Genomic DNA, 15,558 nt, shown 5'->3' on the forward strand with positions numbered 1-15,558 from the left:
TAAAATGCTAGATATTAAAAATGTCTTTAAACACAACATGTCAGGAATCCTGAATCAAGCAAACTTTGTTGTCACAATGTGTTACCATGGTGAAATTACTTAGGATGTAAATAAAAAATAAACACATTTTAAAGTAACGTCACATAATATATAGCAGACTTGATATTTACAGGGTATTTTTTCACAGAAAATACAACTGATAATTACACAAAGCAGTCAGGGGCCTAAATGGTAATTGGTAAATAGTATGTACTTTGATTTCTACCAATGTTTTTACAGGACCAACTCCATTCATCGCATAGCAGTCCACAACTACCAGAAAAGATCTCACAGACATCTCACAGAGTGTTATCTGTGTTTACCCAGAAATGACTGACACTCACCTGAGTCACATTCCAGAGGAATTATGCATTGGTGAAATGGTAAGGATGCATTCATGCATGGTTTTATATAAAATGTTTTGCTGTGCTTTTCTTGTTTGCTGCAATACTATGGATAATGTGTGTTTTTCATTCCGGATCCAGTCAGAGCAGAAAAATGTTCCAGGAGAACAAACAGAACAACACCATGAAGTAAAAAACCAAGGACAAGATACACATACAGTAAGTTTTTTCAAGTCCCAAATAGTGGTGTGTACAATTACGTCTATTTACTGTATGACAATACTTATCATTGGCAGAGATTTGACTGTAATGTATAAATTGCTCATGTTTATTGAATATGACTCTTAGGGACCAAAGTTCACTCATATTTTGTGCTTTCTAAATTTAAATATGTAGTTGCAGTTTTTCCACATTGTGAACCAAAATATGTGAGAATTTTATCTTTATGTGTTTATAGATAGGAATTTGTGTCTGTATAAAGGATTTTTGTATAATCTTGTATAAAATCTGGGCTGCACAGTGGTGCTGAGATTAGCACTGTTGCCTTGCAGCAAGAAGGTTCTGGGTTCAAATCCAACCCTGGGTCTTTCTGCATGGAGTTTGCATGTTCTCCCTGTGCATGCGTGCATCTTCTTCCTTACTGACTGCACTATTTGAGCAGAACGTATCATGGTAACCACTGATGCACTTCTGTTTTGGCTAAAGTGTACCTACTCAATAAGGGCATTTGGATAGACCCACAGCAGAATTTTAACTCATATCTGTAATTAGAGAACACAAAAATTGTAAATTGTGTGAAAAAAATTGGAACTTATCAAATTGTTTGTAACTTGTCAAATTACTTTTTAAATACAAATCTTTATGGATGCATAACAATAAAATTATCAGATACTTTGGATTACCATGTGGAAAAATATATTTATAACTACACATTCTGATTTAAATGCATACAGTATATATATATATATATATATATATATATATATATATATATATATATATATATATATATATATATAAATTATTAGGACCTATTTTCCACCTATTAATAACACCTATTTAACAGTCAGTCAGTGATACATGGAGAGATATTGCAAGAACCTGTTAAATACCACCCTCCCTAATATTTATGAATTCTTCCAATGTTTTCACAGGACATACTCTGTTCATCACATACCAGTACACAAACAACAGATGATATGGATAACTTAGAGAGTATACTCAGTATTCACCAAGAAATGACTGGCACTAACCTGAGGGATGAGTATTTATAAACATGTTGCAGCTCAAGAGGAGTATTGCGACTCAGATGCAGATGTCCAGGCTGTGCAGAGTACTACCACATGTCAAGAAGGCAAGATCTTAGGTTGCATGCAGTGTATAACACTAACAATGTAAATTACTTTATTCAACTATAAAAAATTGATGTCTGTGTTATTTCAGCACGACCAAATTCTGAAGAAAATGCATCAAATTCAACAAAAAAATTGTTGGCAAGAAATCATCACTGCTATCAGTATGATATCACTCTAAAAATTTCATTGCATGTAGTGAGGAATGTTAGAAAAAAAATCACTTTCAACCACAACATTTTTCCCCTCTGTTTTTTAAGGACACTTGGAGGAAGCACATTCTGAAGAAAAGGCATCTACTTTAACAAAGAAAATTTGTGGCACAAAGAAACCCTCATTGCCATCAGTTCAAAACGGTATGTTATATGTCTAATATTTTCCACTGCATGTAATAATATATTCAAAAAAATTGTCAAGATTTGATACTTTCATGATCCTTTATCAATAATCTTATGTAGAAATTTCCAAACTTTTTTACATTAATGTTGCATAACTCCCTCAACCATGCCTCCCTCCGTTCCACCCTCCGCACGCTCACCCAGTACGTCAAGTGTACAACAAGGGACAATAAAACCCTGGACCTTTTTTATACCAATGTTAAAAACACCTACACCTCCGCCCCCCTCTCCCAACTGGGACGCTCAGATCACAACCTCATCTACCTGATGAGTTGAACACATTCTTCACCCGGTTTGACTCCCCCCACACTGGCCCCCTTCCTGCCATCAACTCCCCACACGTCTCCAACCACCAGCCCTCCAGAGATCTACCATCCCCCCCACCGCCATTCTTATCAACGACCGACCCATCCACACCTTCGGCCCTGCCTGCCTTCCCCCTCACAATCGCGCCAATGCAGGTGAGAGGTCAGCTGACGAGGCTGAAACAGAGGAAAGCCTCTGGACCAGACGGCATCCCCCCCCCAGGCTGCTGAAGACCGGTCGGTAATCAGGGACTTTGTGGACTGGTGTGAGAAGAACCATCTGTGTCTAAACACCAGCAAAACCAAGGAGATGGTAATCGACTTCAGGAGAAGACCCCCACCTCACTCACTCAGGGGCAGGACATAGAAACTGTGGAGAGTTTCAAATACCTGGGTGTTCACGTCAACAATAAACTGGGCTGGACTCATAACAACGACGCTCTCTACAAGAAGGGCCAGAGCCGCCTCTACCTCCTGAGGAGGCTGAGGTCCTTAGGTGTGAGCAGGCCCCTGCTAAAAACTTTCTATGACTCTGTGGTGGCCTCAGCTCTTCTCTACACTGTCGTCTGCTGGGCTCCTGGCAGCACAGAGCGGGACAGAATGAGGCTGAATAAGCTGGTGAGGAAGGCCACTTCTGTCCTGGGCTGCTCTGTGGACTCTGTGGAGGAAGTGGCTGAGAGGAGGGTGTTGTCCAACCTCACATCCATCATGGACAACACCTTCCACCCCCTGCACCAGACTGTAGAGGAGCTGAGCAGCTCCTTTAGTGACAAAAAATTCTCCATTGTGAGATCAATAAAGCTTATCTTATCTTATCTTAACTGTTGGGTGATATAGGACCCCTTCTGCTTCTTTCACAGGCATTTTATACAATTTGGATTTTTATTTTATTCCAAATGGACTGTTTCTGCTGCATCATAACAAAAGAAAACCTATCCAGTTTTGTTTGGTGAGGATTAAAATGTGGCACCTTTCCCTGCTGTTGATGTACTTGAAGCACTCACATTTTTGGAAAATAGAAAATCTAAGGGACGTCATTTAATAGAGTCTTTGTATTTAATGTCAGCTGACTTGGTAGCCGAGCCCCTAGAAATAATTTTTAGTGTGGATAAACAGGAAGTTTTTACCGTAATTTGTATGTCTGTGTTGGACTATGGAGATCTTTTGTAGATCTCAATGTCTTAGGATGCTAGACTCCCTTTATCTCTCTTCTCTAAGATTCAACACAAACTGAAAAATGCCAATACCCCCTTGTGATTTATATTCAGCGTGAAGATGGCCTGATTTGTCTGGTGGTAGTAATTCCCACTGGATAACATTCATTTACAAAGCATTTCTTGTACTTCTGCCATCCTATATCTGTACTCCAATTGCACTGAGAAATTCCGACTAGTATAATTTTCATTCACAGTTTGCTGCTTTTTTCTGTCCCTTGCCCGGACTGAGTTGGGCAAGAAGACTCTTGATCATTCAGCACACTCGTAATAGAACTTCCTTCATTAAAATTAACTGAACCTTTCTTAGTTCAAAGCAACAAGGTTTTGAGGCTAATTTAAATAAAATGTACCTGTTTTTATAGTTTGTCGTTTTCTTTCAACAATATAACTTTTTCTGTATATAATTATTGATGCCTCTTGGCCAGGACTATTGAAAAATGTTGTCTCAATGGAACCATATCCTGGTTAAATAAAAATCAAACCACTTCAATCAATTATAAATATTGCCATATTTGTTATTCCAGTACACTCAGAGGAAGAACCTCCTGAAGAAGGGGCAGCCATTTCTAAAAACAAAATGGGTGGCATTAATAAATCCTCATTGCAATCAATTAAAAAAGGTATGTTAAATCGTTGACCAAAGAAAAATGTACATATGTAATCTCTTTACATTTGTTGACATAATATATCACTTTCATTTATCCATACCTTTAGTAACTTTAATGATTTTTTTACAGGAAAATCCAGAAGGCCCTGGTCAAAGACTGAGGGAGACATTGTTGAAAGCCATTTCAAAGACTTCCTGAAAGAAATGAAGATGCCTGGAAAAGTGCACTGTCAGAGATGCATAGATGAAAATCAGATTCTAAGGGATAATGACAGAGACTATAAAGCTGTAAAATACTGTATGTACAACAAGATAACAGCAAAGAGAAACAGGCTCTAAAAGTACTGAGAATTATACTGGACATTTTGAGCATCAATGCTAGGAACCCAAAAAACCTACATGTATACCAAAGTACACAGATACAATTAAAAAAAAAATATTGACATCAAGTCCTTGTGAAAACTTGTCATTTTAGTACTGTAGGACTAAACATGTATAAAGCTGTAAAGACAGATGCCAAATACTTGTAATAATAAAAAAGTAACAAAGTATCTTACTTTTCATTTACTAAAACTCAGCCTTTATATTGTGTAAAAAATGCCTTTTCGCAAATAAAGTATAGTGTTTTATAGGGGTAGGTTAGCTTCTTTTTATTTTCACACAATTGGTGGAGTCAGTATCACCCCATGCTATCTAAAAGGGAACTTGTGTCATTGTGTACCAGCAAACAGCGGACTTCTATTATTCCACACAGGACAAGGTGATCTCTGTTTTTGGAATTGGAATCAATATCTAAAATGTGCATTTCTAAATGCAGGTTTAAAGCTGTGGCCAAAGTCAGATGTGCCATTATTCTTGAATAATTATTTAATACAAAAGGTATTTACTGAATATTTTATCTCTGATTCTATCCTCATCGTGTTTCTATTTCTTGTTGTTGACATTTTTAGAATCAAAATCAATTTTACTTTTCTGATTTTGAATGCTTTATTTTAATACAAAGTTTAGCTAAAACACAAGAAAAGAAAAAAAAAAAAGATCAAACTATGTTTCAAGAGACTTCCTTCTTAAGTAATTTGCATAATTGACCCTCTACAGTCTACAAGACTCCTTTGGGCCACAACCCATTCATATTATAATGGTGTGTGTGTGTAAACGACATGTGTGAATAAGTTGTTAAACTATGCTTTATCCAGCAGAGGCACTGCTGATTATAGTCATTAATACTCACACACTTTCAGGTCCACTCTTTGCAAAAATTAAAAAAATGTCCGAAAGGGATTTAGAGATGATTTGGACCTGATTTAAAGCATGTCAAACAGGGGACCTGAAAAATGTCCCCTGTTTGCTTTGTAGTCCCCTCTTTGTGACTGTGTAACCACGCCAAGGTCCACTGTTGTATAGGTGCGTAAGAACACACACACACACACACACACACACACACACACACACACACACAGGTCCTTGCAGAAATGGTCATACCCTTCTAACATTTTCATATATTGTAATGTTGGAGCTCTAATGTATTCTACTAGGAGTATCTGTGGTAGACATGTAGTGGGTGATATGAACTCATTGGGATAATGAGAAAAGGGATGATAGAAATGATTAAAATTTTCAATAAAAATACATTCCGCATGCCCACATGAAGAAAGACATGAGAAATCCCATTGGCATTGTAGGGTTCACAGCATACATGTGGAAGTGACATCAAAATTAAACATCTCTGGGATTGCGGGAAACCCTACATGTGGTGGAAAGCTAACGCTGCAACCCTGCTGCCTTGTCACGTAAATATAGTTGTCTTTTTTTGTCTCTGAAACTGTTGCACTAAAATAATTCTCTGAATTTGATCCACACACAGCTTGAATCACTTATTCACCTCGTTCACTTTGTGTGCCTCTGATATCTGTCTTTTTGGTAGTTTGTTTTATGTATTTTGGATTCAGGCAATTTATTAAAATTCATGAATAATGTTAGAATGGTAACTTTTAGTTCCAAACATTTAATCAGTATTTTTAATAACCTTTTTGGCTTAGCAAAATCTCTCCTACAGCCTGAACAACCCCCCCCCCTCCCCCCACCCAAAAAAAAAAATACTCCACCACAGTTGAGAAAAATCATAGAGGAAACCCTGAATTGGATTCACCGATGCTCACCTTCCTGTCGAAGTATGCCTCTCTTGTTTCCTGAAGAATGGGCAGAAATGTCAAGCTGAATATTTATCATTAAACTATTTTAGGTATTTGATATAAATCTAAAACCATATTGTCATGTATTTCCCTCCCACTATATTACAATCAGTATGTTTGTATTGTAAAAATTATTCTTTGAATCAATGTGACAAACACTTTATTTAAAAACTGATGTTTATCGTGTGATGTTACTTGTAGCTGGCCGTCTTTAGAAGCACGAGAACAGCCCAGGTCTATTAATTGCCAGCACTCCACTGAGCTGTAAATTAATTCCTCTGTTCAAGCAGTCGGATTCTTGCTAGTGGCAAACAGGTGGACACAGAGTCTACTTTCTGACCTTGCATTTTGCCCTTGGCAAGCCCTCGTTGTCATCCTTTTGAAGATGGAACACCTCAGAATAAAGGATGGAGGAGGTAGCCATTATGTTTTCCTGTCATCCATTTTCTCTATTGATCAGAGGAATCACATAGGCAAGCCGGCTCAATAAAGGCTCCAGCGGTGAGAGGAATGTCTGCAGGAGGGTGCAGGGGTTAGCATCTCCATGGGACTTGCACCAAGCCATCAGTAAAGCGCTGGCTTATTGATTCTTGCTTGCCATTATTGGCCTTCACCATTATCTGTGTTGGCTGCGCCTCTGCACTCAGGCTCTGTCCTGAGAGAGGGGAGTAATGTTGCAGAAGGAAAAGGACACCACCTGTTTGACTCCTGCCCTAATACGACTCCTTACTTGTTTGGGAAGCTGGATGAAGAGTTATTCCTGGGTACAAATACATCAACTCACTGATGTATTTGTTGGTTGCGTTGGATGATTTCTACAATGCTACAATTTGCATCCTTGCATATTTCATTTGTTTTAGCTTTTTTTGGGATATTCAATAATATAAATTATTCAGCTCATTAAGTTATTTTTAGTAATAAAAAACTACTTCTCAAACAATAATTTAATTTATTAAAGAAAAAAAAATCAAAAACAACCTGGCCACATGTAAAAATATAATTACCTCCCCTTACCTACTATGATTAATGGCAGACCCGTAGAATCAACAAATCACTTAAATAAAAATTCTCTGACAACATTAAGTAGGTTTACAAAAGTTGAAAATCAAAGGTCACTTTTGCAGTTATTTTCTACTAATACAAATATTTTTACACACATAAATTCCTATCTATGGATGCACAAACGTAACATTCGCAGACAAGCACAAAATATATAAATGACTGGAATTTGTGCCCATATTTTTCAACCCTTAATAAAAAAACGTACCTGTGTCTAATATTAACATTTGTATGAGGACCTGAAACATTTAAATGAAACATAAAGATAAATGTAATGGGGGCACATACACATTTTAAATACACATATGTGTGTGAAAAAAAGGTTTCCTGACCGGAGTTAAGTTTGGAAAATTATGTCCACAATCTGTGTTTTCCTTTGTACCAGCAGTGGCAGTATTTACTGTTCGGCTCAAACAATCTGGTCAACCCTGAATGTCAACCTATAACCCTGTGTGTGTTTACTGCTGCAGGAATATTATAAAAATAGTTTTCTGAAAAGTTTTTTTCAGGTTGTCAGTCACTGTCAGCTCCCCCACTGTGGGGGAACTGATGAGACAAATAAAATTACATGCATTTCCCTTTTTTGTTTTGAATGCCGTTGAAAGCTGTTATTTTGGACCTTATCATCGCCCACACGCTGACGCTTTGATTGACCTCATTATTTTTCATCTTGCTGAAATAATTTAGCTTTAGGTACAGTATTGGACAAGATAATTGGATCAGCTTGATTAACATCTGTGCAGAAAAGAGTGCACATGACACCAGCGACTGTAGTGTGTTCTGTCAAGGACGGCTTTACTTGAATCAGTTCCTGTTACTTCTGCTTGAAAGGCTGGCTCATGTTTGCTGCTTCTTTGCTCTCAGACCCGAGTGGTTTAATTTAAGACTTTTTTTCTTCTCTTTCTCACCACACACCTTTGAAATCTGCTGTATGTTTTATAATCATTTAAAAGCTGACACCAAAAGCAGTCCCTATTAATGATTTATGTTCTCTGTTACTGCATGAACATTATCTTACTGGAGCAAAAACGGCACAGGCTGAATTTTGACATTCAAAATAACTGTGTCCTGTTATTTGTGTTGGCTGGCAGTTTTCAGACCCTTTTACACACTTCTGCTGATTTTGCACACAATTTTCTAGAATTATATTGTATAACAGTTTTAAGAGTACCGTATTTTTCAGACCATAAGGTGCACCGATTATAAACCACATTAAATATTCTTCCCAAGTGTGTAATATTACTCCGCCGCTTCACGTACACAGCTCTCTCCTGAGAGAGAGAGCTATCCGTCTCTGTCGGGAGGAGTAGTTGGACTACACTGCGCTGTTTCTAACATAAGGCCAAAATAAACTTGAAAAAATATAACACTATTTAAAAAGGGGGACCGGAGGGTATGTTTCAACTTTAGAGGTCTCACTCTCTTAAGCCTCCCTGGTAAGGTCATTTCCGGGGTTCCTGGAAAGGAGGGTCCGTCGGGTAGTAAAATCTCGGATTCAGGAAAGAGCATTGTGGTTTTCGTCCTGGCCGTGGAACACTGGATCAGCTCTATACCCACAGCAGGATCCTGGAGGGTGCATTGGAGTTTGCCCAACCAGTCTACATGTGTTTTGTGGATCTGGAGAAGGCATTTGACCGTGTCCCTTGGGGGGTCCTGTGGGGGGTATTCCGGGTATAGGGAGTACCGGGCCCTCTAATTAGGTCTGTTAGGTCTCTGTATGACCGGTGTCAGAGTCTGGTCCGCATTGCCGGCAGTAAGTGGGACTTGTTTCCGGTGAAAGTTGGACTCCGCCAAGGTTGCCCTTTGTCCATAAAAGTTATGAACAGAATGTCTAGACGCAGCCAAGGTGCTAAGGGGGTCTGTTTTGGTGACCTTAGGATCGCGTCTCTGCTATTCACGGATAACCTGGTTCTATTGGCTTCATTAGGGCGTGAGCTACAGCTCTCACTGGAGCGGTTTGCAGCAGAGTGTGAAGCGGCCGGGATGAAAATCAGTTCCTCCAAATCCGAGACTATGGTCTTCAGCTGGAAAAGGGTAGAGTGTCTTCTCCGGGTTGGGGAGGATGTACTGTTCCTAGTGGAGAGGTTTAAGTATCTTGGGGTCTTGTTCACAAATGAGGGGAAGATGAAGCGGGAGATTGACAGGAAGATTGGTGCTGCATCTGTTGTGAAGCGGGCGCTGTACCGATCCATTATGGTGAAGACAGAGCTTTGCCTTTTGGCTCAGCTCTGTCTGATCTACGTTCCTACTCATCTATGGTCATGAGCTTTTGGTCATGACCGAAAGAACGAGATCCCGGATACAAGCGGCCTAAATGAGTTTTCTCTGTAGTGTGTCTGGGCTCTCCCTTAGAGATAGGGTGAGGAGCTCAGTCAACCGGGGAGCACTCAGAGTAGTTGGCTCGGGCATCTGGTTAGGATGCCTCCCCGACGCCTCCCTGGTGAGGTGTTCCGGGCACGTCCCACCGGGGGAAGACCCAGGACACGCTGGAGGGACTATGTTTCTCGGCTGGCCAGGGAACGCCTTGGGATTCCCTCGAAGGAGCTGGCCCAAGTGGCCGGGGAAAGGGAAGTCTGAGCCTCCCTACTGAAGCTGCTACCTCCGCGACCCGACCCCGGATAAGCGGAAGATGATGGATGGATGAATGTTATATTGAATTGACTTACTTGGTTTATTGTTGCTAGCACATATTCTCTGCACAGGCTGCCTTACATCAATGCACTTCTAGTTTAGACATTACAGTCAGGCAGTCTTGTAGACTGCTCAGGTGTCCTGTTACAGGGCCGATCAGGACACAGTGTACCGTAATGCTCCAAATATCCATTGAGCAATTTTTTTTGAAGGAATCTTTGACTTGGTCTGATTATCTGATTTAAAATCTGCAGATTATAGTTACTACACCTGACGCACATAACCCTCCACTTTCCACATCTGTGAGACCAAAGGGCCAAACTGGATAATTGGTCAGTTTGACCTAGGTTGTACACAGATAACCATTGAAGACACTGCTTGTTGTGAAAAACCATAGGTACTTTGTTGATTTAAGAGAAACTAACTGAAGTACTGGAATCCTGCTATCAGCAGGCCATCAAGTTTGAGTAGCAATAAAATAACGTACTTCTCAGTGAGGAGTTCAGATAAATGGGGCATAATCACATGATGTACAGCAATACTCTTATTTATGTGCTTGATCCCTTTTGAAATAGAATATATATTTGGAAGAAAAAACACTAATTCAGTGCTGTGTAGAAATCAGGCTCATCAGCTTGTTAAAATAATCCTAGTTGTTTTATATGATAATGGCAACATTATTCATTTTGAATAATAGATAAAGAGAATAATTGAGTTATAGAGCCGTTGGGCCCTAGACCGATACCAAAACCCTCAAATCACAAAAACAGAAACCAACTGATTTAGAAATGGTAGAATTCAGAAATAACATCTGAATTTATATAGTAAAATAGGTCCAGAAAATGGATTAGTCTTTTGTGACTACCAGAAATGCCCAGGTTATATTGCCTCTGGCGATAAAATCTACTTTCTTCCTTTTGACAATGTGTAATGAGTTCAGTGTAAAAGGTCATATTTTATGGGGGAGGGGGCCTCAAGCAAACCATCACTTTAATCTCAAGTTTCAAAAATTACTCATGAGTAACATTTTGGGCATTCTGCTTGAGCTTTTATCTACATTTAGCTCATTGTTATGACATCAGTCTTCAATTTCATTTGCATGTTTAACATCAGGGTGTAGTTTTGGAGATTTATGAAAGAAATTACGTTATTTTTATTGCCATAATCATACATTGGTGATTATTAGCCAATCATTCTTCTTTTTACATGACATAATGGCCTGATAATGATATTGGTGCTGCAGACTTGTATTTATGCGATACATTTTCTAAAAAGTTAATGAAATGTTTGAAGCGAACAAACAAAGAATAGTCATAAATCTAAACTTCTGTTTCAGACATTTCAATAACCTTGTGAAACTGGCAGCGATCTGCAGACGTGACGATGTAGGGATGAGTTATTTGTGAGTTTGTTTCAAAAGGGAGAAACAAGTCGCTTAGGACGTAGGCAGCCCTACCCAATGCTGCAGTGACTCATAGAAGAGCAGAATCACACTTCAGGATCTCGGATTGTGTAACTAGATAGACCACTCTCATAAATCTCTAACTATGACCTGTTAGTTTTACATTTCCAACACAAATCTGTCATCCCATGCCAGAGAGAGATGCCAACTGTTACTCACAGGCACAGGTGGAAGATGGGAGAATAAAACAGCAGCCAGTTGATGTTTTCAAGGTCTGGTTCAGACTTTAATTTTCTGAGCGAAGAAAACTTACATTAATCATCTTTGGTACTGATTTTTGTTATTTATTGACTCTGAGAAAGGTGCTCACTTATTGATTCAAGTGCTTTAGACTTAGAGGAAAGCAAACAAGAAATCCGTAAACTGAAGGCTTTTTTCCTTATCCTTCTTTTCATGGAAGCCATCATCTTAGTAAATAAGTGCATGTTATCTGCATTAAAACAACTCTTCCTTGGAGGAATAATTGTTTTTATACATTTGAAAAAAGTTTGTTTTCATATCACACAATGTTGTTTTTAAATGGAAAGGAGATGGAGAGACGCTATGTGTTCGCAATTACTCTTTTTTTTGTGCCTGGAGTGGGCAAATAGCCTACATGTTTTTACAAGAAACATCTAATGGGAGGCAGCACATTGTTGATTGGTCTCAGTGTTGGTTCTGGTCCCCAGTGTCTGCTGCCGTTAATCTAGAAATATGTATAACTCCCAGCTCTGGCATTGAATTTTCTTACCCTGCTTGCTTTCTCAGTAAATTCCTAATTCTCCTCATGCTCACACCGAAGCAGCCTTTCTTTTTGGTTTTGCTACTTATCGTGATTCATGTTTTTTATTTATTTAGTTCCTTTATGCTCTCGGGATAGTTTTTCCCCCCAACATTTTTTTAGACAAGTCTCTCCAAAAATGGGACCATAATTATATAAGTGAGGGATGTCCTCAACTGTCATTCGAGATCAGGTACAGTATTATGCTAGTTAACCCCTAAAAGATCTAGTTCTCTGTTCAGTTCACACATTTAGAAATCAATATACTGTAGTTCTTAATACAGTAGTTTCCACCTATACACCATGAACTAAGGCTATAGTTTGAAATTAATTTGAGTTCATTTTATAGTTTATTTATGAAATAAAGTCTTTAGAAAATATTAGATTTTAAATATAAAATAATTCATATTTCTAGCGTATTTTCCTTCTGGAAATAGGTTTATTTCTGAAATGAAATTACACCTGTGTCTCCCAAACCTCATAAGCCAAGGATATCATGTTTGAGAATAATTTTTCTATTTATATTTTATGAAAAGCATATTCTTCTTTATTTTCCCTGGTAATTTCACTGATGATTCATTGCAAAAGAAGAATTGCAAGTGAATTCACTGCAATAATTTTGCAGTGAATTACAAGTGAAACACCTCTCCAAGTCTTGAAAAGTCTGATAGATTTAGGTCTAAAAGTAACTTCAGTAAACCAAAAGGTGTGTTTCTGATTGAAAATGGGTTGGGTATCTTTCAGTAGATAATAACACCATTTAAAAGAAGCATACAATATTTTTAAGTTATGTTACAATAATTTTTTTTTTAAAAGTGCATGTTAAAAATTATTCATACCTTTGTAGTTAACAATGGTTACATTTTCATTTATTATATAAGACCCACTCTTCTTTAAATGCTGGTGAGCTATTAGCATATTTCCATTAGTGTTTTATCTTTGATGCTGAGCTCCAAGTTTATGAGGTTAGGAGGCTTACTTACCATCACCCTAATCTTTTGCTCCCTCTGTAGATTCTCAGGTCAGGATTCTGGCGGCACTCCAAAATATTTACATTAATTCTAGTCGGAGGAAATATTTTGGCAAAATAAAAAGATTGCTTCACATCTGAATCTGCCAGGGGTATGGAAAATTTTAACTGTATTTCAGCACCTAAGCATCGTGAACTAAATCCTAAATCCTGAAATGAACTAGTTCTTGTGCATTCTTTGTTTTTTGTAATGATACATTGTCTTGAAAAATATATAAATGACAACATTGGGCCATTCATAAAAAGCTAATTTATATCTGTGTAACTCTTTCCTGTTCTCCTTAAGTCAAATTCTCAGTAAAGCTTTTCTCATCCACGTATTTTCATGTTTCAGGCATCAGAAAGTGAAATGCTTTTATTTTTTATTGTCATCAGCTTTAAAGCCACATAAGGCTGCTGTTGCACTATAATAACACAGTGTTAAAGCACGGCTGCTGTCATAATCTTTCCTTATGTAATTTAAAAGATAAAATCTCTGTCGGTATTTTGTCTATAATTAACTCTGACCTTAACCTCTGTAATAATCAAAATGTGAAGATAATGACTATGCGAGTGTCTGTTGTATCTACTAACCCACAGCAGGTCTCACTCCCTGACAGAGCTCTATCTCTCATCACTCTAATGTTAAAGACTATGGGCCTACACAAAGTTTAAAGACAAGGCGAAAATTTACACAAGAAAAAATATTAGCCCAGCAGCCAGAACCGCACCATGCACAAATTGCACATGCTCTGTTAATAAAAATTGTCTAACTTTTTTTAACCGTCAGCTGCTGATATGGTGATTTAAATATGCCTTAATGCAGGTTGTGAGATCATACCTGGGGTCAGATCAAAACAGTTGTTTTAATTAACCAACTAAATCAGGATTTGTTTTATTACACCACAATATTGAGGGAATCTTGAATCTGATGGAAATTTCTGGATGTGAACTCACCCTCGCCTTTATCAGTCATTTTGGTAAACTTGTGAAAGAAGCAGTGAACTGAAGTAAGCTTGAGAAAGCCTAGCCATTAAAGTCTGATTTCAAACAGCCTAATGGTAATGTCAGAGCAGAGTTTCCTGAGGGAATGTGGAATCAATATAGAGCTGATGAAAGTATGTCTTAGTAGATTTCTATTTACTATATCAATCTAAATTCATTGTTACTCTGTCAGAAATGGTAAATCACGTTTCTCTCAGACACTGCCTCTGTGTTTTTTCAAATCAATCATTGTGAAACCACACTATAAATGCCTAAATTAAATATACATTTCCCAGACACACACACATTCAGCCCTTAGAATCACAACAGAAACTGATGAATCAAGATGTCGCTGTGATTTAGAAAAAAAAAACAAAAAAAACGAGGTTCTGTCCCCAGTGACGTTTCTTAACAAGATTTTTCTTTGCTGTGTTTTCCTTTTGAGCCTACGTTGACAACACAAGGCTTGAATCACCCACACTTGCATCTTGTCCTTTCCTGATGACACAGCTGACAGATGGTAATAAATGTTGTGGGACATGATACCCGCTGTTGCTCCAGGAGAAAGTAGTGTTTGTTACTGCCGTCACCTTGTGCGGAAAAACAAAGCAAGTTATTTGTTTTTTAAATTGAAAGTATTTGTTCTGATAAAAAGTTTTAGACATGGCTTGCAAGATTTGATAAGCAACATTGTCTGGACAGTCTAAAATAAAAGAGTCCATGAGGTTTTTGGTTGTGAAAATGTTATGGTGGACCTTTTAGCAAATATTTAGGTCATTTATCAGTATGAGTATACAAAATGATACAGAGAAAATCACTAATGAATACACACAAAGTAAGAAAATTGATTTAACATTTCATGTGGGGATTAGAAACTGTTGTTGAGCTTGGGTTCTTCGATATTTTTCCCGGAAGTCTTTGAATTTCTCTTTGGTATTTCTAAGTGATTGAGTGCATTGTTAAATTGTCTGTTTTTCCAGGAAATAATCAAAAACTCCTTAAGGAGTACTCAAGGGGCCAAAATACTACAATAAAAGAAACTAAAATCACCCAAAGATTTGATTGGTGAATATTTTGTATGCCTGCGCCACAAGCTTGCTATCAGATTTTCTGTTGGAAACAGAATGTGTCAATCATTGTAGACCCAAAACTTAAAAAGGGTTTAAAGTTTTCGGTTTTAAAAGATGGTCTTTCAAGTT

General features: G+C 37.9%; 1 long non-coding RNA gene across 1 annotated transcript; it reads left to right on the forward strand.

Moving 5' to 3' along the window:
- The first annotated feature begins 1,977 nt into the window (after nucleotides 1-1,977).
- On the forward strand, nucleotides 1,978-4,535 carry LOC118562086. Its single transcript, XR_004930459.1, has 3 exons — nucleotides 1,978-2,091; nucleotides 4,180-4,275; nucleotides 4,393-4,535. It is a non-coding gene; the product is annotated as an uncharacterized LOC118562086 (long non-coding RNA).
- The last annotated feature ends 11,023 nt before the right edge of the window (nucleotides 4,536-15,558 follow it).

This window comes from Fundulus heteroclitus, unplaced genomic scaffold (genome assembly GCF_011125445.2).
Source record: "Fundulus heteroclitus isolate FHET01 unplaced genomic scaffold, MU-UCD_Fhet_4.1 scaffold_802, whole genome shotgun sequence".
NCBI classification, from domain to species: Eukaryota; Metazoa; Chordata; class Actinopteri; order Cyprinodontiformes; family Fundulidae; genus Fundulus; species Fundulus heteroclitus.